At 48.6% G+C, this 24,316-nt stretch overlaps 1 protein-coding gene across 2 annotated transcripts in view; it reads right to left on the bottom strand.

Annotated features, from left to right (window-relative positions):
- The window catches only part of CAMKV (CaM kinase like vesicle associated), a 53,455-nt gene extending 49,376 nt beyond the window's left edge, over nt 1–4,079 (bottom strand). Inside the window, exon 1 of one of the 2 annotated variants that reach the window (XM_048856573.2) lies at nt 3,848–4,079. The gene's annotated coding sequence lies outside the window, so the exon portion shown is untranslated. Of the gene's footprint in view, nt 1–3,677; nt 3,816–3,847 lie in introns of those variants that run through there. The other variant, XM_048856574.2, reaches the window with a different exon arrangement.
- Nucleotides 4,080–24,316: the final 20,237 nt, after the last annotated feature.

The raw sequence follows: 24,316 nt of genomic DNA, 5'->3' as shown, positions 1-24,316 counted from the left end.
ATCATGCAGGGACCAACCCTACTTAGCTTGTGAGATCTGAGAAGAACAGAGCCGAAGTGAGACGGCTGCAGATCATAAAGAAACCCCAGGAAAGAGCCTTCATTGAATCTAATAGCCTCAACATCAATCATGGCAGCAGAAAAAAGGAAAATCGGCTGCTGGGTTGTATTAAAAGAATGGGGAGGGGAAAATGCTGTTCTATAAATCAGTGGTTTGTTCACACTTCAAACCCTGTACTTGCATCCTGTCCTTTTAGAGGTGAACGTTGAGAACAGATCAGGAAAAGGCAGTGGGGGATGGGGGGGAAGATCAGGGTGATAGAAGGAAGGGGATATTACATACAAGAGCTGGGGGTTGCTGGGGTCAGTGCATCTGGAACTGCAAATTATTCCGATTGGACTTGGCTGAGGTTTGTAAGGATCCTGAAGGATATAGTGGAAATGACATGGTTCCTTCCTATCCCATAACAGGAGAATAGGAGGGAGTCTCAGCTGATGACAACCTGTGGAACTCACTGCCACATCACACTCATGAGTCACATGCTGGAAAGGGAGTTAAAAGGACAGAAACATTTTGGAAGTTTGAGTAACACTGCAGAGCCTGCTAGGTGCATTAGGAGGCATTTTTAAGGGGGCCAAGGATGCTTTTAGACACAACAAATCCTGCATCTTGGCAGGGGGTTAGACTAGATGATCCTTGCGGTCCCTTCTAACCCCATGTGTCTGTGATTGGCTGAAGCACAGAGGCTGGAGCCCAGCCTGTAGGCACTGATGGCTCCTCAGCAAGGTAGCAGGGAGTCTGACTCCTGCTTTCACACCTGAAACCAACTGCCTTTGCACATGGAGCTCTGCAAACCCCTCCAGCAGCTGTCCCAACCCAGGGCAAGGCCCGTGCTTAGCAAGAGTCCTGCCCCAGCCCCAGGGAGGGAAGGAGACAGACAGACAATCTCTGACTTCAGTGAGCACTCCCACCCCCTGCGGTCCAGCATGGTGCTGGGGCTACTGGGAGGGGAAAACCCAGCCCATGAACTCTGACAGGAACAATACATCCAAACCATTGCCGGCTCCCAATAACAACCACTCACAATACTCTAAGAGAATTCACCAGTCCCATCCACCAGCTCCTCCCTGTGAAAGACGAGCTGGGACACAGTGCCCCAGGAAGCAAGAGGGAGACTGAGTCCACATGCTGCTTCCTACCAAGTGGCCTGCAGCCTAGCACTGGCTCTGCAGCATCCCAGGCAGCTCGGACATGCCCCCCACAGTCCCAGGTAACATTAGGTCCTCCACGAGCCAAGCCCGACTTGCACTCCGCAGGAGATACCAATGCGCCTGACCCCAGCACCAGTTCCTGAGCACTGGGGCTTGCACTGAAGTGGGGTCTGTCTTGAGGCCAGAACTCACCATCACCTGGGGCCATGGGGCTGGAATTAAGGAATAGAACACATACAGAGAGGGAGATCAGGCCAAGAAATAACCTCTCATTGCTGGGGGAATCCTACAACTGCACAAAACTAAGCAGGGAAGGATCTTACAATGGCCAGGCTGGGGAGGACAGCATGACTGGGTCAGGGTCCCCCAGCACCTGCTTCAATGGAGATTTAAGGAGAAAACAGCAACACACCGTTGAAACCCTGAGACCCCAGCAGGCCAGATTCAGAGCTGGCATAAGCTGACACCACTCCATTGCAGGCAGGGAAGTTGCACCCATGTACACCAGGTCAAGACTGAGCTCAGACACTCCTGGGGGTCCGGCATGGAAAGCAGTAAGATGAAGTCCGCCTCCTCTGCACACATTGGGTCTGGGGATACCAGGGACACTGCTAAAGATCTACCCCACCCCAGGTGTAGCAGTGATTTCCAGGGCTCTGTGCCCCCTCCTTCCCCCCAGCCAGCTGACTCCCTATACCACAGTTTGCTGGCAGACTTCTGACTCCTGGCTATAGCCTGCTGTGCTCAGGTCAATATTTCTCCTCAGTGCCCTGGAGTGCAATGTGCAGGTACCAGGCAGCATGAACCAATGGGTCCCAATGCCACAAAATGGCTGTAAGTTCAGAGGAGTGGGCAGGATGACACCAAACTTCCAGCGCCTCCAGCAGCGGCAAGGTGCCACTGTCCCTGAGGGCGCACGCAAAGCCACTGCATGAAGAGTGCAGCCCCTGGGGGCTACATCAGGGAGCTCAGGCCGAGGGAAGGCAGCAGGAGGGATCTGAGGTGGGGGGGTGGTGGTCAGGAGTGCAGGTGGCAAAGTCCATCCTGAGGAGGTAGAGAGATCAGACAGACTGGGGGGAGGGGGCTTGAGAAGGACCACAGGGTTGCCCCAGCCCTACCCTCCAGACTTTGCCCAGATGACCCTGCAGAAGACCAGAGCCCAGCCAGAGCCACATACAGAGGGCAGGATGAAACAATTTCACACCAGCACCACTGAGGGTCTGGGGCAGGAGCCAGTGCCTGACACCCCACGAATGAAGGTCAAGGAAGGGGTGGGGACATCTGGCTTTGTGAGAGGGCTCCAGCTAGGGACTCGCAGGGGGCGGCAGAACTCAAACCCTGCCCCCTTCTCACATAAATGGCCATCACATGTGCACCCCCACTCCTGAGACAAACACAGCACACATGGCTGGTGTCACAGCCCTGAGCACGTGCAAGGCTCTGCCGGAGTGGATGGAAACCGCCTCTGGGCGGCCAGCGCTGCGGGGCCCGGCCTCTCACCCCGTGTCGCTGCACCTGCTGGAGGTCAGCATCCCTGGGGGGAGGGGGGAAGAGATCTACTTGTTATGCTTATAAGATAACATATTCCCCTCCTGCCCAGCAATGCCCCCACACACCCTCCAACTCTACATGCTCAGTCAGCGCACGATCCCACAGGTGCCCCCTACCCGCCTCAGGATGGCTGCCTGCGAGCCCCCTGCCCGCGCAGGCTGAGCAAGGCAGACGCACCCCTGCACGCGCAGGCGGGCATGGCCACAGATGCAGGCATGCTGCACCCACCCCCACACCAGCGTTGGCACAGCACGCGGCCCACGCACACAGACCCCCTCGCCCAGGGCGTGCCCCCCCCATGCTGCCTGGCAAAACTTGGGCACCCGCTAGAGCCCAGCCTACCCGCCCCCTTCCCTTTATTTGTGACATTAGCGGTTGTCATGGAAATTAGCGCCATGTCTCGCACAAGGGAGTGAACTGGGGGAGGGGATGGAAGGTAAAACAGCCCCAGCTGGGCGCAGATCAGCCCTCAGCTCCCAGGATCCTGGCCAGGGGGACCCCGCCGCCCCCGCTTCGGGATAGCCCCGCCTGGCAGCCCGGGGCGCTGGCCCGTGGGCACTGTTCCCCGATGGCTCCCGCCCGGTGCCAGCTCCCTGCCAGAGCAGAGCAGAGCAGAGCACCCACCCCCGGCACATGCTGCACCGGGCGCCTGCAGCTAGCTGCAGGGGAAGGAGCCGCTAGTGACTGGGGGGGCGGCAGCTCCCCGGCAAAGTGCCCAGGCACCGTCGCAGGCTCCTTCCCCAGGTAACTTTGTCCAGGCACCCCCCCCCCCCCCCATCCTCGGCTCCAGCCGCCTCCTGCTCCTTGTCCCTGCCCCGCCCCCCGGGAGGCGCAGCGAGTCTCTTGCACCCTCCCTGCCTCCACCCTGCCGTGGGCGCTGCTGTCCCCTTGCCTGGGTGCGGGGGAGAGTCATACCGGAGTCACTCTCTCAACGCGAAGGAGCGGCAGCCGAGCACCTGTCCGAATTACAGCCCGCGGCTCCACACAGCACTGACAGCGGGGCATGCGGGGCGCGCCCCCTCCCTCCAGATCGAACGAGTTCGAAGCCCGAGCCTGGCCCCGCGCCCCCGGCCGCTCGGGCTCACCTGCAAGCCTGCTCCAGCCGCGGGAAGGTGCCGGGTCCCTCAGCCCTGCCCCAGACGCTCAGGGATCCTGTGCCGCCCGCCCCACCGTGCCTGGGCTGCGGGAGCCGGGTGTCACTAAGCTGCAGGCTCCGGGGTGGGGGGGGGGTCGAGGGGGGAGCAGACGGAGCCAAGCGCGCTCCCGGCTCCGGGCACCTGGAGCATCTCCCCAGAGTTCGGCGTGGGAAAGTTACAGGGACTGGACTGATAGGGACCCGCCCCGGGGCGGGGCCAGGGCCCGCTGACGTAACCGGCAAACTTCAGGTTCCTACTGCTCTGGGGACCGTGTGCTGCCTGGGCTGGGGCCCCCCAGCTCCCTCTGGGCAGCCCCGGGTCGGCTGCCTGGGGAGGGCAGCGGGGGGCGTCACCGGGCTGCCAGCGGCCCGTAATGGGGAGGGAGGTGCAGGCCATGGAGAGGAGCACTCCCAGGGTACGGAGTTCCACTGGGGGGCCCACAGACACTGCAGGTTCCCCCAGGGTGCTCCATAGGGTCAGAAAGGACAACACTGATCATCCAGTCTGACCTGGAGCAGGTGAGCTTTGGGGGCAGCCCACATGTGCAGCACCAGCCTGCCCTCAGTGTCACTAGGGCGCTAGTTCTGGTGCTGAAACATTCACCAGCCCTTCATAGCGGCAAAGTGCCTAACAAATGTGATCTGACTCACACCCACAGGACGAAGATTAGTGTAACAGAAAGGGAAATTGAGGCACTGCATAGTGAAGGCTGCCTCACTGCCAGAGCTGGGATTGGAATCGGGGAGTCATCCCTGGGGTCTAACTACTAGCTTATGCTGAATAGCTCTCTGTTGTTAAATTAGGGTCTGCATTTAATCATCCTTAGGCTTTGTTTCTTATTTATGTCGGTAGTGTCTCAGGATCCCAGTCAGGATTACAGCCCCATTGTGCTTGTTATGTTATGTGGAAAGAGCCAGCGTTCCCCCAAATGGATGCAGGAATAAAGCTGTGTGAGTAACAGACTGGGCTCTGCAGCAGACTGAAATCCACACAGTGGTACCAAGCCTGCTTTAAACTGAGGTACTAGTTATGGGGAGGGGAAATCCATCTTCACAGGGCATTTTCTGGGCAGCAAACCTGCTCTCATTTGTACTGTGAGATGTCGAATAGTGTGGGCTAGTGGTGGCTCATGGACACCTACAATAACAGCCTGTGGCTTGGGTTCCCATGGGCTCTCAGGGTGGAAGGCTGTGTTACCTGTCAGCCCATGGATGCTGCCCCCATATCTAGAGGTGGTTGCCTCACTGTCTCACAGCCTAGAGAAACCACCCTCACACTTGCCTTGCCTTTTGCCTGCAGACACCCTGTTCCAATGCCCTAGTTCCTCAAAAACCACCAAAACCCAGAGCAAATTGGACCCAGCTGGCCTGCAGCCTACCCTGGTCCTTCAGAGGGAACTCCCCTGGGTTCTAGCTTCCCACCATCTCCCATGTCAGCCCCAAGGCCAGAAGATTTAGAGCAGGGGTGGCCAACCTGAGCCTGAGAAGGAGGCAGAATTTACCAATGTACCTTGCCAAAGAGCCACAGTAATATGTCAGCAACCTCACATCCTCCCACCTCCCCCCCACTCCCAGAACCCCCACCACAGCCCCACTGATCAGCGCCTCCTCCCCAGACCTCCTGATCAGCTGTTTCATGGTGTGCAGGAGGCTCTGGGTGTGGGGGAAGGAGCAAGGGCATGGCAGGCTTAGGGAGGGGGCAGGAAGGGGTGGAATGGGGGCAGGGCCTCTGGCAGAGCCAGGGGTTGAGCAGTGAGCACCCCCTGGCACACTGGAAAGTTGGCGCCTGTAGCTCCAGCCCTGGAGTCGGTGCCTATACAAGGAGCCACATATTAACTTTTCAAGAGCTGCATGTGGCTCCGGAGCCACAGGTTGGCCACCCCTGATTTAGAGGAATGGAACTCTCTGCTCCTCCTGTAGGTGAGATGGGGAAAACCTAGCTCTGGCTAGACCCATTGACATAAATTAGAATATTGTTTCCCCAGAATTCCACCTTCTGAATTTTGTTGCTTTAGCTGGCCTTTGTTTATGTTTGGATTGTATACATTAGAACAGATTATTATCATTACTGTAGTCATGCAAGGCCTAGGGGTTGTGCTGGACATGCCCTGGTGTGAGTAGGTCACACTGATGTCATGAGTAGTTAACTTTGTTTCAGTGATGAAATACAAGGTCAGCAGTTACTATGGTTTAGTTGTGGGGCTTAGAGTTTAAGGTATTGTCTATGTTTTAGGTTAATTTAGCTGCAAGTACACTCTAGAGAGGTGCAGTCAAGCTGATCTGGGTTCTTGTATAGATGCTACTAGGCTGATGGAAGAATTCTTCTGGCAATATCTTTCCCTGGGGTGAGTTTATTATAGTGCTAGAAAACCCTCTTCTGTTGCTCTAGCAGGTGTGTATGCTACCCTGGGTGTATCGGTAATATTATAGCTATACTACTGTAGTGCTTGTAATGTAGACATACCTTAAGAAGTGGGGATTTGAGTGTTTCCTCATTTGGGCAGTCTATGCACAGTGAGTTCCTGTGTTCTAGCTTCCCGTTGTCCATACAGATGTAGCCTTCCTTTGTTTAGGATATTGGATGCCATAACTACAAGGGCCTTAAGGGCCTGTCCCACTTGTTCTATGCTCCCTGTCCCCAAGTATGTACTTCTAACAGGGGTAGATGAGAGAACAGACGGGAGGCCTCTGTGGCCCCAGTCATGTCACACTAACTTCCCCCTATGCAGATTGCCCCACTATGCCTCAGAGCTAGCGCCTTGTGCAAAGTCTGATCCTGCCTTGGGAGCAGAGATTTCAACAGGGCTAAGGAAAGAAGAGGGTAAGCAAACAAACAGTGCTGGTGTGGAGGCAAAGACAGCCAGGGGATAGGGCACCAGACTGGGAGTCAGGGAACCAGCTTCTATTCTTGGCTCTGACCACGTCTTGCAATGGGACCTTGAGCATGCCACTTCCCCTTTCTGTGTGGCAGCCCCCCACCACCACCCATGCAGTGCTTATCCACTGAGCAGAAAGTGCATGAAGCGAGAGAAGACCAGCACTAAATATGATTAGTAATAATCCCAGGGACTCTCTGATAACATTAACTCACTCCTGCCTTCAGATCCAGGCTTGATTTGTTTTGCACAGTGAGTGTGAATATCCTTATAAGGGCAGATGGATGGGGGATGGGGAGGTATAAGGGTTTTACTGCATTACTCCCTGAGTGGCAATGCAATATATGTGTGAAGCTATATGTTCTGATCTTATAGGAGAGGACAGCACATGCTATTCCTTAAATAACACAATACCCTACATTTTCTTCTACAGCCTTATCATTGGGAACACAGAGGGCTGGATTCTACTCTTGCTTAAACCAGGAGTAAATCCAGTAAAGTCAGTGGAGAGACATTGGTGTGAAACTGCAGTGAGAGAAAAAATCAGGGCCAGCAATGTGTGTGTGCACGCACACATTGTGTGCTGTGAATTTAAACATCCAGTTTCGATATCTAGTTTTGAAAATCTCAGACACAGGGTTTGCCTCATATATATATATATATGCTTGGCTGAATTTTTTTTTTTTTTTTATAATTTCACCAGAAAATATCAATGTTTATTTTAAAGCTTTTTTAGGTTTTAATTGATTTACATTTTCACAGTTGTGCACAATTTGGGTTTTAAGCATTTTTACAGTTGCGGGAAATTATGAGGTGGTGGTCAGCCAAGGAGGGGAGGTCAGCCAATAATTATTTAATGACAGTAGATATTGATATCCCAAAAGTTAAAGCTTTTACAACCCGTAAAACACAAACTGTCAACATCACAGACCAAAATAAACAAAATAAATCTCCTTAAATCAAACTGTAACAAGTTCTGGAGCAGCCTGTTTCTTACTTTGCCTTTCTGTAAATTTCAATTATTATAGATGGAAATATTTTTCATCAGTTTATGAGTGCAGTGTGAAATTGACCCTTGCCGACATTTACAGATAAAAATCTTATCCTTCCAAGCCTGTACATACACATACACACACACCCTACAGTACATATGTAATGGTGAAAAGTGAAATCCTAGTTGTATCCTCACTGCTTTCACTAAGGGAGGGGTCATAATTCACAAGGGATGGAGCCTTGGTGTAGCAGGAATACAGGGGGTTGGGCAGTGAAAATGCTCTGAGGCTGAAACCGTGCCCATATTAAGAGAGGCAGGAAAGACTGGGATGGCTCTGTTTAGAAGAGAGGAGTGAGAGCAGACACGACAAAGAGCTACACACTCACAGGTGGAACTGAACAGGCACTTCTCTTCTGCCTGCCTCCTAACTGACTGCTGTTGTGTTCCAAGGAAAGTCAGCACATTTAAAAAGGGGAAAAGGACAGTTTTTTCACACAACACACAATTAGTCTGTGCAACTCACTGCCACAAGATGTCTCTGAGGCCAAGAGCTTAGCAGGATGCTTTAAAAGGCCTGGCCATTTCAATGGATAATGAGAATCATCTAGAGTTATAATAGCAAGGATTAAAAAATCCAATCTCCCCCCGTCTGAATCCCTAGAGTTTGGCTGCTTCATGGGGCAAACTAACCTTGGACTAACAGAGGCTGGAAAGAAAGTTTATCCACCATGGGATACTTTGGGGGTCTTGCACCTTTGTCTCGCAGTGACTGGTGTGAGAGTTGATGTAAAGAGCTGCGCACAAGAATCCATGTACAGTGCACAATGACAAGAGTAAATGCTCCTGCAAACCCATGATCTACACTGAGTGCCATCCGCTGGCACCTTATCTACTAACCAACTATTTGCATCTACCAGAGACAGACATAACGCACTGTCCTAGGAGAGGATCCTCTCTGCTCAGACACAGCATCTGGGGTCTGTTCTGCTCTGTCAGTTCCTCCATTTCCCCCCCTTCGGCACCACTCTGCTGTTCAGGTAAAGCTGGGACCCCTCTGCCCGCTGTTACCTGCATCGTTCATGCCATGGGAACGTTTGAACTAGAGAGAAGGACACATACTGCTGTGATGGGGCCTCTCAGCAGCCCACTGATGTGTGCTATGTAGCTGTTGGGCCTGTCTCCGCATTAGCATCTCTGTTTCGTGTTGGTGCCAGGCTGTCAGACCGAGGGTTTACTTCAGTTTGTTCTGCCACTCAGTGTCGGGTTGGCTAGAAGGAAGCGGAGCCATTTGTGCATTTCGCTGTCAGACGATGTCATTTTCAAAGCAATTCAAGTTTCTGAAGGGGAAAAAAAAGAAAGTTGTCCACAGATAGAAGGTTAAACACGCCAGAAGGGGGTGGACTTGAGAGTTATGATGTCCGGTGTGGAATGGTGTGATTGTCAGTCATATTGATTGACAGCCTTATGAACTGGCTGCAACAGTGAAATACACCTGGCACTAAACTACACCTAGACAAGGGCTAGTGTACAACTGGCCCCACAATCACAGATACACAACTAGACTCTCTTCACACCTGCCACCTGACTCCCAGGTTGCTGCTGGATGTAGCTAAGAATCTAGCCCCATATGTTGTAAAGAAAGACATTTCATCAATGACATTACTAAATGGCCCTGTCGATTATTAAAAGTGAAAGAATTTGACAAATCCAATTTATTTGTGCCTGCTTATGCTAAGTGCTTCAGTTTTGCATTTCCCTCATTTTGAACAAGGCAAATCAAGGAAGTCTCTTTCATTTTCATTTATAGTCAGTTTCACTTTTGATTATAATCACTTTCTCATATAAATGGCTAGATCTGTAGCATTTGGGTTTCAGACCCTGCAGGAGAAGATTTCTTTATTTAAAAAAACATGTTTTCATTGGAAGAAAAAATGCCATGAAGACATTTCTGTGGGTCTCAGGGTTTTTTTGACAGATCGGGGATTTTCCAACATTTAAATTTCAGACCAAATGTGACAGCTCCCCCTTCCATTGAACAAATACACTCATCAAGGAACAGGGAAAGAGACATACAACATCAAATAAATCAGTGACCAATGTACATAGCTGGGGAGCTGGGGGAGCCCCCCGGGCCATGGCCCAGCCATGTTTAAGCAAGAACATAAAAAATAGGCTTGTCACCTGGCTGTTTTGACTGGCCTGGCTGGGTTTTCCAGTCTCCTGCCAGTTGTCGGTCAAGAACTGTAATTTGCTGGGATTTTTGGCATGCACACATGTAGCCGCATGTGCAGCCATTTTGTAACTAGTGGCAATGCATGTGTAAGCAGAGTCAGGATGAGTTCCACCCTGACATCTGGTGGTGAGGTGTGGCAAGTTGTGGAAAAGAACTTCAGGGGCCGATCTCATTTGCATAGGCACACCCACCCCGCCTAGAATGAGGCTACAGCTGCCCAAATGGTCACTTTGGCTGCTGTGGGATCCCCAGTGTCTCTGTTATTGGGGCAGGAAGAATAAATTGTTATTACCCTGATTATGGGAATCAAGGACAGTGGAACTGTACTTGGCCTTTCGTTATGATGGAGGGACTCGCCATCAACTAAGTAGCACTCGCTAGGCAAGGGACATGGGTTCCAAAACTCTGTGAATTGAGAGAGGCTGGAGATAGGTATTAGTATCTGGTGGTGTGGGCCCAAAACATCAATTGCACCTCTGACTCTCCCCACTGTGGAATGTCAGAGCTATTTTTGGGTCTATTAAGAGTCTAGCTACAGGTACTGTGCTGAATTCACTTTGGCCTTATGGTGCACCAGCACTAAGGCTTCCACTACTACAAGCTGAAATCACTAAAGAGATAAAATTACTAAGCCTGAAGGGGAGCCGTTCATGAGACGGCTGGCGGACCGGCTTGTGGAGCGGATCAGAGTGAAGCCCTGTGGGGCACTCAGCTTCAGGTCATGTAAGGTGCCCCTTACCTCTTTCCCCACCCCACACACACATGCACATTTTTACCCAGACTGGGGAGTAACACTCTGCAGATGAACTTTTGAACTCTGGGGCTGGACTTTTGGGGTTGTTGGACTTTTTGGACTTTGGGTGATTTTTGGATTGCTGGAGTCAAGAGACGTTTGGGTTGTGGGACTCAAGAACCCGAGGGAAAGGACGTGGCCCAATTTGCTGGGGTGGGTCGTTGCTCATGGTTTGGTTGATGAACACTAGTTGTGCTGTTTTCCCAATTTAATGCTTATGTCGTTTACCTCACGTTATTAAAGATTCTCTGCTACACCGAGACTCTGTGCTTGCGAGAGGGGAAGTATTGCCTTTTTGAGGCGCCCACGGGCGTGTGTAAGATTTTCCCAGGTCACTGGGTGGGGGCTCGAGCCAGTTTTGCATTTGCTTTGATGAGAGGGAACGCCTGTGTACTGAACCTGGCCCTTGCTGCTATCAACTTGGCCTGGCAGAAGGATTACACATGTCATGGGTGGGAGTGTCCTGCAGCTGGCCTTCTGGTCCCGTTCTGTGTATGCAGGGTGCTGCATGCTGGGCCCTCACCTGCCAAAACTGCAACAGCTCCTCTCTGTGCCGTGGACTGGCTGGCAAACGGGACAGACCCATCATCTAAAGGTGAGGCCCGGAGGGGTAAGGAGCGGAGACTGGGGCTGGGGAGGGAGGGTCCTCCTTGCAGAGGATGGTAAGGGGGCTCCCTTGAGGGCTGAGGGTCTTGTGTGGGGATGCAAGTTGGGTCTCATTGACTATGGGGGTCAGGATGCTGGTGGGTCTGGGGCCGCTTGAGAGAGGGAAAGGATGGTCAGGCAAAAGGTAAAAATCTCTGATCTCCTCCCTTTAAATGGTTCTCTGCAGTACATAGAAATATGAACTGGGCTTGCTACGAAAATGCTTTCAGCCCCCAAATCAGAGCATAGCTCTGTGTCCCTTGGGTTTGTATCATCACTATTAATGTTTTGGAAAATGTTACGTACCATATAACCTTGTTATAGTCAGTGCTGTCTGTTCAGTAAAACCTGTTAAAAAAAAATAGCTGTCATGGCTTGTTACTTTTTTCCTAATTTTCTTCTCTCTTCGACTTTCATCAGCTCTCAGCCCCATGTGCTCCAATAGACCCTGATGCTGCAAAGACTTTTACTCACATACTTAGCTTACTGTCCTATGAATATTGGCTTAAATGGGACAGCTTACAGTGTGCAAAGTTAAGCATGTGTATAATGCTTTACTGCATTAGAGCCAGAATCACCCGAACCAATTTCAACTTCGACAGAGGATTGGAAAATTTACTGTTCACATTTCACCACAAAAATTGTCCAGTCAGGGAATGGAAACTTTATCACATGGTACCAACACAGCAAGAATTGCAAAGTGAGCAATCTGTTGACATTTGTCAAACAGATCATTGGTTGTGATAGTGCGCTCAGCTTTACGTAGAGCCGGGGTATTTATTCCCTGACAAAAATAAGATAAACTGTTAAGATACAGCCTATAAATAGGTACCAGTTAAGTTATCCCAACATTATTAGAGTACTGCCAAGCAAGCTTCTGTAACCCTGAATACCCCAAAGTTAGTGTTAACATTTAAAAATGCACAGGAGCAGAGCCATGGATCTTCTAGCCCTGTGTTCTGTCTGACTGTGGCAACTCTCACTCTAGTGCAGTGTGGTCCAGTGGATAGAGCATGGGTCTAGGGTTCAGGTAACACTGTGTTCTGATCAGTGATCTGCTGTGGGACCTCAGGCAAGTCATTTCACCTTTCTGAGTCTCCGTTTCTCCAGCTGTAAAAAGTAGATGATGATACTCACATTCCTTTGTAAAGTGCTTTGAGATCTAGGGATGAGGAATATAGGAACCAACAGGCTGCTTGGGAGGAAAGGATAGGAAAACCCCCAATGGACTGTTATGGAAACTAATTGTGTAGAAAGAATTTCTGGAAGTCAGGAAATGTTTGTTAAGTTTCTACAAATGACCTTAACTCTGACCCCATCCCCCTGTTCAGTGATCTGCTATTTTAATAGCATCAGGATATTGCAAGAAAATGATACATCCAATCAGTGTGTGTTTTGAAAGGTGGCTAAGGCAGAAGTGTTGGTTTGACTGTGACACAGTGTAATCTGTGCTTGGAATTTGCCAGCTGTTGGAGCTCCAGACATCAACCTTTAGAGGGACCTACCAAAAGGAATACAACTAAGATGGCTGCTAGAGGCCTCTGATACCATCTCCCAGCATGCGTGGAGTCAGGGTGGGAGACAGAAGGAACTAGAAACCCCTTCTGAGGCTGGTAGACAGGTTTATAGATCCCAAGGCAGGAAGGGAGCATTACGATCATGTAGTGTGACCCACTGTATTACCCAGGCCATGGAGCCAGGGGTGCTCTGCCCCAGCGAGGGGAGAATCTGATGTGGAGAAGCAGTTTAGTTTCAGTTTTGGTTTGGAAGCTGGGGGACAGACAGCCCAGCTCCAGGCATTTCTGCTACACTTCCACTCCCCTGGAGGGCATTCTTGCATGGCTGTGAGATCTAGTTCCTGGATCAGGCAGTTGCAGACCGGTCCAGAAGGATCCAGGTAGGTGGTGGCTGCTGAGACCCCCACAGGATCCCAGACCAACAAGCCTGGTGGGAGCCTGGAGAGGATCCTGCCCCACCCCTGTGAGCACAGTGAGGAGTCACCTTGAGTGGAGGCACCAGGTGTCAGAAAAGCACTAGGGAGAGAGATGGGGGACTTAAAGTCACACTTCATGGGAGGTGCTACAGAGGTCACAGCTGGACTGTACAAGAAACAAAATTCTTGGAATAAATGGGGGGAGGAGAATCTGTGCCCGGGTCGATGGCCCATCAGGAGAATGAGTGATAGATGTGTATGTAGACCAAGGAAGGAGTTAAGGAGAAGTAATGTAATGATGAATTTCTTGGTGTTCAAACAGTTATTTTGTAATTTTAACCTTAACTTTGAATTCCCAGGATTTCATTTGGGTTTCATTGAATTCAGGATTTCATTGAATCATTTGGGATGATTTGTAGGTATGTATATATACATGAAATCACAGCCTTAAGAACATAAGAATGGCCACACTGAGTCAGACCAAAGGTCCATCTAGCCCAGTATTGTGTCTTACAACAGTGGCCAATGCCAGGTGCCCCAGAGGGAATGAACGGAACAGGCAGTCATCAAGTGATCCATCCCCCTTCCTGACCCAAATCCTCAGCTGGGGTAAACTGGTGTGGCTCCATTGACTGGTGTTATACTGATTTACACCAACTGAAGAGATGGTTCATTATTTTAATTTAACTGAGATCAAGTTACAACCTTAACTGAATTGTAACACAGTTTGTTCCTCAGGGAATTCCTTTAGGTTTTTTTAGATAAATATTTTAAAACATTGAAATCTGAGCCCTTTCTGTCAGTTGTGATCCCTTCTTCAGAGGGAGCCAATGGACTGTGTTTTAGTTAAAGCTGCGGAATGACAACAATCCACATTATTCAGTAAAACGTGAGGAATGTTCCACTCACAGTCAATGCTCCAGTCACCTCCTTGAACCCCTGTTTCAGCTGACTGCCATAGGAGACTTTCACCTCTTTGGAGCAGAGCTACTCAGTTGATGACACTCATAATCTCAGCTGATTGGGGCTGGGTAACTGAGTCTGTAACCTCCTTGCTCCTTATCATAGAATCATAGAATATTAGGGTTGGAAGAGACCTCAGGAGGTCATCTAGTCCAATCCCCTGCTCAAAGCAGGACCAACCCCAACTAAATAATCCCAGCCAGGGCTTTGTCAAGACAGGCCTTAAAAATCTCTAAGGATGGAGATTCCACCACCTCCCTAGGTAACCCATTCCAGTGCTTCACCACCCTCCTAGTGAAATAATGTTTCCTAATATCCAACCTAGACCTCCCATCATTGATCATTAATAAAGATGTTGAACAAAACTGGCCCCAGGACCGACCCCTAGGGCATGCTGCTTGATACCGGCTACCAACTAGACATCGAGCCATTGATCACTACCCGTTGAGCCTGACAATCTAGCCAGCTTTCTGTCCACCTTATAGTCCATTCATCCAATCCATACTTAACTTGCTGGCAAGAATACTGTGGCCTTAGTGTGGCTGGGCCTATTTACTGATCCCAGTCATTTCCATTCTCAGGGGCTGGGTTCGGGTTGGTGACGTCTGTCAGCAGATTCTGGGTGTCCCCAGGCAACAGAGGGCCAGTCTGCTCCTTGGTTTCAGTTTGACGTCTCTGTTCGTCACATAGGACTTTTCCTCGGGGCGGGGGGACGGGACTAAGGCAGTTTCTCTTTGCACTCGAACATGCTCTCCCACTGGCAGCAGGTAGCAGTTTGACATGTGAGATGTGCAGCACTCTCCTCTTGGAGAGATGATGCTCCCTCTCCAACTCACACTGACCTGCACCAGCCCTGGGCCAAGGGCAAGCAAGAATCTCACCCAGGTTCTGGGGCTCTTTTGCATCCTGTTTCCTGGACTGATTGCAGACTTCATGCTTGGATGACTTGTCCAGATCCTCGGCTGGGTCCACTGGTGTCAGTCCATGGACTTTAATGGAGCCGTGCCGGTTCACACCAGCTGAGGATGTGGCCCCTTATCTTCAACAGCTGCATCTGTGCCTGGCCAATGCCAGACACCTTGAGCTGTGCTCTGACACTTCTCAGTGCCAAGTGTGGACGCTGCTTAGCAAACCTCGTGCTGGCTGCTGCTGAGACATGGCATCCTTTGTGTAGAATCTAGCAATTTCATCTCCATCCCTTCAGTGTGCTCGGAGGGGGAAGGGCCTTTTCAGTTGCCCACCCATGTAGAATGATTTCCTCAGGGACCTGTAAGATTGAGTCATTTCCTGTTTCTTAATTGATCTTGTCAAATTTGGGATCAACTGATTCCTACCCACAAATGTATTCATGGGACTGCTCACTGCCAGAAGGAATCAGCTGCAGTCCTCTCTGATCTGACCCCAGCTCTGCCATGTTTCAGTCAGTGCTTTGGAAGTGGGTGCCACTGGTGGATCACCTTGCAGAAGGCAGCCTGGCCCCAGGGAACCTGCATGGACTGATATTTAGGCTCTTTGTTAATCTCTAAACATTTCAGCACCATGTCACTAATCCTTTTTTAATTCCCAAAACTGTCCCCCTGTCAGTCACCCCACTGCTGCTCTGGCCCAGTCTTTCCCCAGGCAGCAGTCTGAGAGGAACATCTCACTGTGAGCAATGAGGGTTGAATTTGCTTCACTATGTTACCATGCCCATGAACCTGTGTGTGGCCTCCATGAGTTGGGATCTTTCCATCTGTACAATTCCCTCTCCCCATTCCAGCCAAGCTTCTTTGTCACTGAGTATGTAACCCAGATAACCAATCCTGCTCCACCTGATCTGGCATTTGCTGCTGTTAATTTAAGGCTCTGTCCTCTGTACAACATCTCAGAACCCCTTTGGGCATTTTTATCCCAGATCAGCAGTTCCTTCCCTGCCAACCGGCTCCCCAGCTATCTGGGACGTGATGTGATAGTGGCTCTCAGGTCCTGAGGCAATCCCAAATGGAAGCCATCTATGGCTACGCCTACCAAAAGGGGAGTTCACAGTGAAGTGTTGGGTGCTTCATGCATTGAGTTGAACTGGCTGAAACTCTTGACTTGCATTCAAAGCTGAACCTGCTCTTGCATGTAGAAACCTAGATGTGACAGCCCCATGGTGTAGCAGCACTTACATTTGTCTGTCCTTCTGGATCCTTATGTGGTTCTCATCTCATCAGCTTAGCTTCTGAGCACCTCACAGGCAGTAAAGGAGTCCATCCTCCCAGCAACCCTGTGAATTTGGGAGGCATTGTCCTGTTAGGAGCTGGGTGAAACCTTGTTATGGGCTGAGTTCAAACCCCATTGAGATTGGTAGGGATAACTGTAAACAAAAGCCCCCACCTAAGTCAATAGATGTGTGGCAATCCACCCAGGAGCTTTTGCTGAGCATTGTTTTTGGGAGGTGGGGGTAGGGGAAGGAGAACAGACATGAATGGACTGAGAGAGAGAGACACCCTGAAGGAGCAGATGGAAGTATGGTGGCTGACCCTGGAAGAAACCTGAGAAGAGATTTTTGAGACAGGGTGCAGGCTGAAAGAGGTACTCTTGGTGGTGTGAGCAAAATAAGCTGTTTCCTGGTATTTAATTCCTTCTGCATTGCAAGACATGGGACTTTATATATTCTTAGTAAACAAACAAAAACTGATTCAAAGAAACTGCATCCATTTCTACTTCCGACTGAAACATCCCCAGGGCCCTGAACTTTGACTTGCTGTTAGGGTTGAAAAGGGGCAGCAGTCCCCATTTCATTACAGGCAGGGAACTGAGGAACACAATAGATTAAGTAACTTACCCCAGGTCACCCAGGAAGTCAATGGCTGAGCCAGAATTTGAACCCATCTCCTGAGACCCAATTCAAGACTAATAAAGGGAAATATTTTTTTCACAAAATGTGTGATTAGTCCTTGGAACTCACTGTCACAGGAAGGTGAGGCCAAGCAAGATTCAAAGTGGGAGTGGACACTGATATGGATAACAAGAACATCCAGAGTTATAACAGGAAATGCTAAAAAAGAGTATTGAAACTGAACAACTGGGCAACAAAATGGCACATAAAATTCAGTGTTGACAAATGCAAAGTAATGCACACTGAAAACATCATGCCAACTGTACATATAAAATGGTGGGATCTAAATTAGCTGTTACCACTCAAGAAAGAGATCTTGGAGAAAGAGATCTTGGAGTCATTGTAGATAATTCTCTGAACACATTTGCTCAATGTGCAGCGGCAGCCAAAAAGTGTTGGAAATTTTTAGGAAAGGGATAGATAATAATACAGTCAATATCATAATACCACTATATAAATCAGGGGTGGGCAAACTTTTTGGCCTGAGAGCCACATCAGGGAATAGAAATTGTATGGCGGGCCATGAATGCTTACAAAATTGGGGTTGGGGTGTGGGAGGGGGTGAGGGCTCTGGTTGTGGGTGTGGGCTCTGGGGTGGGGCTGTGGATGAGGAATTTGTTGTGTAGAAGGGTGCTCTGGGCTAGGACCGAGGTGTTCGGAGGGCGATCAGGGCTGGGGTAGGGGTGTGGGAAAGGGTGCAGGTTCTGGCTGGGGGTGCGGGCTCTGGAGTGGGGCTGCGGATGAGAGGTTTGGGGTGCAGAAGGGTACTCCATGCTGGGATTGAGGGGTTTGGAGAGTGGGAGGGGGATCAGGGCTGGGGCAGGGGGTTGGGGCATGGGGAAAGGCTCAGGGGTGCAAGTTCTGAGTGGCGCTTACCTCAAGCTGCTCCCGGAAGCCGTGGCATGTCCCTACACAAATGCAAGAAGCCTGGGAAACAAGCAGGGAGAACTGGCACAGTCAAGGAATTATGATGTGATTGGAATAACAGAGACTTGGTGGGATAACTCACATGACTGAAGTACTGTCATGGATGGATATAAACTGTTCAGGAAGGACAGGCAGGGCAGAAAAGGTGGGGGAGTTGCATTGTATGTAAGAGAGCAGTATGACTGCTCAGAGCTCCAGTATGAAACTCCAGAAAAACCTCTGGATTAAGTTTATAAGTGTGAGCAACAAGGGTGATGTCATGGTGGGAGTCTGCTATAGACCACCAGACCGGGGGATGAGGTGGACGAGGCTTTCTTCTGGCAACTAACAGAAGTTACTAGATCACAGGCCTTAGTTCTCATGGGGGACGTCAATCACCCCAATATCTGCTGGGAGAGCAATACAGCGGTGCACAGACAATCCAGGAAGTTTTTGGAAAGTGTAGGGGACAATTTCCTGGTGCAAGTGCTGGAGGAACCAACTAGGTGCAGAGCTCTTCTTGATTGGCTGCTCACAAACAGGGAAGAATTAGTAGGGGAAGCAAAAGTGGATGGGAACCTGGGAGGCAGTGGCCATGAGATGGTCGAGTTCAGGATTCTGACACAAGGAAGAAAGGAGAAAAACAGACTTTGACTCCCTCAGGGAACTGATGAGCTGGATCCCCTGGGAGAATAACATGAGGGAGAAAGGAGTGCAGGAGAGCTGGCTGTATTTTAAAGAATCCTTATTGAGGTTGCAGGAACAAACCATCCTGATGTGTAGAAAGAATAGTAAATATGGCAGGCAACCAGCTTGGCTTAACAGTGAAATCTTCGGTGAGCTTAAACTCAAAAAAGAAGCTTACAAGAAGTGGAAGATTGGACAAATGACCAGGGAGGAGTATAAAAATATTGCTCAGGCATGCAGGAGTGAAATCAGGAAGGCCAAATCACACTTGGAGTTGCAGCTAGCAAGAGATGTTAAGAGTAACAAGAAGGGTTTCTTCAGGTATGTTAGCAACAAGAAGAAAGTCAAGGAAAGTGTGGGCCCCTTACTGAATGAGGGAGGCAACCTAGTGACAGAGGAACAAATGATACTGGTAAATTCTCGCTGAAACGTATCAAGGGAGACTATGCCAGGCTGAGGAAGACGCTTAAGGAAATCGAGGCTCAGGTGATCTTCAGTGGGATTCTGCCTGTTCCTAGAGAAGGGCAACAAAGGTGTGACAAGATTATGACTATCAACAGATGGCTCAGGCAGTGGTGCTATAAGGAGGGCTTTGGGATGTATGGCCACTTGGAGGCATTCATGGACAGAGGACAGTTCTCTTGGGATGGACTTCATCTGAGTAGGGAAGGAAATAGACTTCTAGGATGGAAGCTGGCACAACTGATTAAGAGAGCTTTAAAATAGGAATTTGGGGGAGATGGTTGGGAGATGTCCAGGTAATTTCCACGCCGGATTTTAGCATTGAGAGGGAAGAAAACAAAGTAAGAAAGGATACAGCCGTGGGTAGGAGAATGGACATAAGGAGGAAGGTCAGTGTGGATACCAGTCTAATAGGTCATACTGGCAGTAGAATGTCCATACTTAATCGGGTAAAGAATGTGAGAGAGGCCAAACAGCAAAAATTAAGATGTTTTTACACCAAAGCGAGGAGCCTAGGTAACAAAATGGAGGAACTAGAGCCACTGGTGCAGGAAGTGAAACCAGATATCATAGGGATAACAGAAACATGGTGGAATAGTAGTCATGACTGGACTTCAGCTATTGAACAGTATGTGCTGTTTAGGAAAGACAGAAATAAATGTAAAGCTGGTGGAGTAGCATTGTATATCAAAGAAGAGGTAGAATGTAAAAAAATAAGAAGCATTGGAATGGATAAGACAGACTCCGTCTGGGCAAAAATCACATTGGGAAAGAAAACTACTAGAGCCTCCCCTTTGATAGTCCTTGGGGTGTGCTATAGACCGCCGGGATCTAATTTGGATATGGATAGAGCCCTCTTTAATGTTTTTAATGAAGTAAATACTAATAGAAATTGCATGATCATGGGAGACTTTAACTTCCCAGATATAGACTGGAGGATGAGTGCTAGTAATAATAATAGGACTCAGATTTTCCTAGATGCGATAGCTGATGGATTCCTTCATCAAGTGGTTGCTGAACCGACAAGAGGGGATGCCATTTTAGATTTGGTTTTGGTGAGTAGTGAGGACTTCATCGAAGAAATGAAGGGGACAACCTTGGTTCAAGTGATCATGAGCTAATTCAATTCAAACTGAACAGAAGGATAAACAAAAATAAATCTGCGACTAGGGTTTTTGATTTCAAAAGGGCTGACCTTCAAAAATTAAGGAAATTAGTTAGGGAAGTGGATTGGACTGAAGAACTTGTGGATCTAAAGGCAGAGGAGGCCTGGGATTACTTCAAGCCAAAGCTGCAGAAGCTATCGGAAGCCTGCATCCCAAGAATGGGGAAGAAATTCATAGGCAGGAGTTGTAGACCAAGCTGGATGAGCAAGCATCTCAGAGAGATGATTAAGAAAAAGCAGAAAGCCTACAAGGAGTAGAAGATGGGAGGGATAGGCAAGGAAAGCTACCTTATTGAGATCAGAACATGTATGGATAAAGTGAGACAGGCTAAAAGTCAAGTAGAGTTGGACCTTGCAAAGGGAATTAAAACCAATAGTAAAAGGTTCTATAGCCATATAAATAAGAAGAAAACAAAGAAAGAAGAATTGGGACCGCTAAACACTGAGGATGGAGTGGAGGTTAAGGATAACCTAGGCATGGCCCAATATCTAAACAAATACTTTGCCTCGGTCTTTAATGAGGATCTTAGGGATAATGATAGCATGACAAATGAGAATGAGGATATGGAGGTAGATATTACCATATCTGAGGTAGAAGCCAAACTCGAACAGCTTAATGGGACTAAATCAGAGAGCCCAGGTAATCTTCCTCCAAGAATATTAAAGGAATTGACACATGAAATTGCAAGCCCATTAGCAAGAATTTTTAATCAATCTGTAAACTCAGGGGTTGTACTGTATGACTGGAGAATTGCTAACATAGTTCCTATTTTTAAGAAAGGAAAAAAAAGTGATCCGGGTAACTACAGGCCTGTTAGTTTGACATCTGTAGTATGCAAGGTCTTGGAAAAAATTTTGAAGGAGAAAATAGTTAAGGACATTGAGGTCAAAGGTAAATGGGACAAAATACAACATGGTTTTACAAAACGTGGATTGTGCCAAACCAACCTGATCTCCTTCTTTGAGAAAAGTTTCAGAGTAGCAGCCGTGTCAGTCTGTTTCCGCAAAAAGAAAAGGAGTACTTGTGGCACCTTAGAGACTAACAAATTTATTTGAGCATAAGCTTTCATGAGCTACAGCTCACTTCATCGGAGTGAGCTGTAGCTCACGAAAGCTCATGCTAAAATAAATTTGTTAGTCTCTAAGGTGCCACAAGTATTCCTTTTCTTTGAGACAAAGGAAATGCAGTGGATCTAATTTACCTAGATTTCAAAAAGGCGTTTGATACGGGGCCACCTGGGGAATTATTAGTTAAATTGGAAAAGATGGGGATCAATATGAAAATTGAGAGGTGCATAAGAAATTGGTTAAAAGGGAGACTACAGCGGGTCATACTGAAAGGTGAACTGTCAGGCTGGAGGGAGGTTACCAGTGGAGTTCCTCAGGGATCGGTTTTGGGACCAATCTTATTTAATCTTTTTATTACTGACCTTGGCACAAAAAGTGGGTGTGCACTAATAAAGTTTGTGGATGATACAAAGCTGGGAGGTATTGCCAATTTAGAGAAGGACTGGGGTATCATACAGGAGAATCTGGATGACCTTGTAAACTGGAGTAATAGTAATAGGATGAAATTTAATAGTGAGAAGTGTAAGGTCATGCATTTAGGGATTAATAACAAGAATTTTAGTTATAAGCTAGGGACGCATCAATTAGAAGTAATGGAGGAGGAGAAGGACCTTGGAGTATTGGTTGGCCACAGGATGACTATGAGCCACTAATGTGATATGGCCGTGAAAAAAGCTAATGCGGTCTTGGGATGCATCAGGCGAGGTTTTTTCAGTGGAGATAAGGAGGTGTTAGTACCATTATACAAGGTACTGGTGAGACCTCACCTGGAATACTGTGTGTAGTTCTGGTCTTCCATGTTTAAGAAGGATGAATTCAAACTGGAACAGGTACAGAGAAGGGCTACTAGGATGATCCGAGGAATGGAACACTTGTCTTATGAAAGGAGACTCAAGGAGCTTGGCTTGTTTAGCCTAACCAAAAGAAGGTTGAGGAGAGATATGATTGCTCTCTATAAATATATCGGAAGGATAAACACCGGAGAGGGAGAGGAATTATTTATGCTCAGTACCAATGTGGACACAAGAACAAATGGATATAAACTGGCCATCGGGAAGTTTAGATTTGAAATTAGACGAAGGTTTCGAACCATCAGAGGAGTGAAGTTTTCGAATAGCCTTCCAAGGGAAGCAGTGGGGACAAAAGACCTATCTGTCTTCAAGATTAAACTTGATAAGTTTATGGAAGAGATGGTATGATGCGATAACATGATTTTGGCAATTAATTGATCTTTAACTATGCATGGTAAATAGGCCCAATGGCCTGTGATTGGATGTTAGATCCCAATCTGAGTTACTACAGAGAATTCTTTCCTGGGTATCTGGCTGGTGAATCTTGGCCACATGCCCAGGGTTCAGCTGATCACCATATTTGGGGTCAGGAAGGAATTTTCCTCCAGGGCAGATTGGAAGAGGACCTGGAGGTTTTTCGCCTTCCTCTGTAGCATGGGGCACGGGTCACTTGCTGGAGGATTCTCTGCACCTTGAAGTCTTTAAACCATGATTTAGACTTCATGACTTCAATAGTTCAGACATAGGTGAGAGGTTTATTGCAGTAGTGCTTGGGTGAGATTCTGTGGCCTGCATTGTGCAGGAGGTCAGACTAGATGATCATAATGATCCCTTCTGACCTTAATATCTATCTATGAGTCTATGAGGATATGGAAAAAGCTAATGTACTCAATGCTTTTTTTCCTCTGTCTTCACGAACAAGGTCAGCTCCCAGAGTACTGCACTGGGCAGCACAGCATGGGGAGGAGGTGACCAGCCCTCTGTGGAGAAAGAAGTGGTTTGGGACTATTTAGAAAAGCTGGATGAGCACAAGTCCATGGGGCCGGATGTGCTGCATCTGAGGATGCTAAAGGAGTTGGCAGATGTGATTGCAGAGCCATTGGCCATTATCTTTGAAAACTCATGGCGATCGGGGGAGGTCCCGGATGACTGGAAAAAAGCTAATTTAGTGCCCATCTTTTAAAAAGGGAAGAAGGAGGATCCAGGGAACTACAGGCCAGTCAGCCTCACCTTAGTCCCTGGAAAAATCATGGAGCAGGCCCTCAAGGAATCAATTTTGAAACTCTTACACGTGAGGAAAGTGATCAGGAACAGTCAACATGAATTCACCAAGGGCAAGTCATGCTTGACTAACCTAATTGCCTTCTATGACTAGATAACTGGCTCTGTGGATGAGGGGAAAGCAGTGGATGTGTTATTCCTTGACTTTTGCAAAGCTTTTGATATGGTCTCTCACAGTATTCTTGCCAGCAAGTTAAAGAAGTATGGGCTGGATGAATGGACTATAAGGTGGATAGAAAGCTGACTGGATTGTTGGGCTCAACGGGTAGTGATCCATGGCTCCATGTCTAGTTGGCAGCCGGTATCAAGCAGAGTGCCTCAAGGGTCGGTCCTGGGGCTGGTTTTGTTCAATATCATCATTAATGATCTGGAAGATGGCGTGGACAGCACCCTCAGCAAGTTTGCAGATGACACTAAACTGGGAGGAATGGTAGATACACTGGAGGGTAGGGATAGGATACAGAGGGACCGAGACAAATTAGAGAATTGGGCCAAAAGAAATCTGATGAGGTTTGTGATGGGTTGGATCACAGAAACCCCCTTGGGGCTACCAACTGATGTGCCAAGACTACTTCTGCCCCTGCTTTCCCTGACCTCCCAGCTTGGAACTTCAGTGCCCTGCCTGGTTTGAGCCAGACCCGCTAGCCTGCTGCAAACCCAGACCCAGGTCTGAACCACATCCCCTAACAGCTGTAGGCTTAAACTGAAAGCAGCTTAGGAAGTGTTCCTGTCTTTAACACTCCAATGCCCAGTTCCCAA

Source organism: Caretta caretta, chromosome 7, assembly GCF_965140235.1.
Source record: "Caretta caretta isolate rCarCar2 chromosome 7, rCarCar1.hap1, whole genome shotgun sequence".
Taxonomy (NCBI): domain Eukaryota; kingdom Metazoa; phylum Chordata; order Testudines; family Cheloniidae; genus Caretta; species Caretta caretta.
This window is presented reverse-complemented; position numbering and strand designations above follow the sequence as displayed.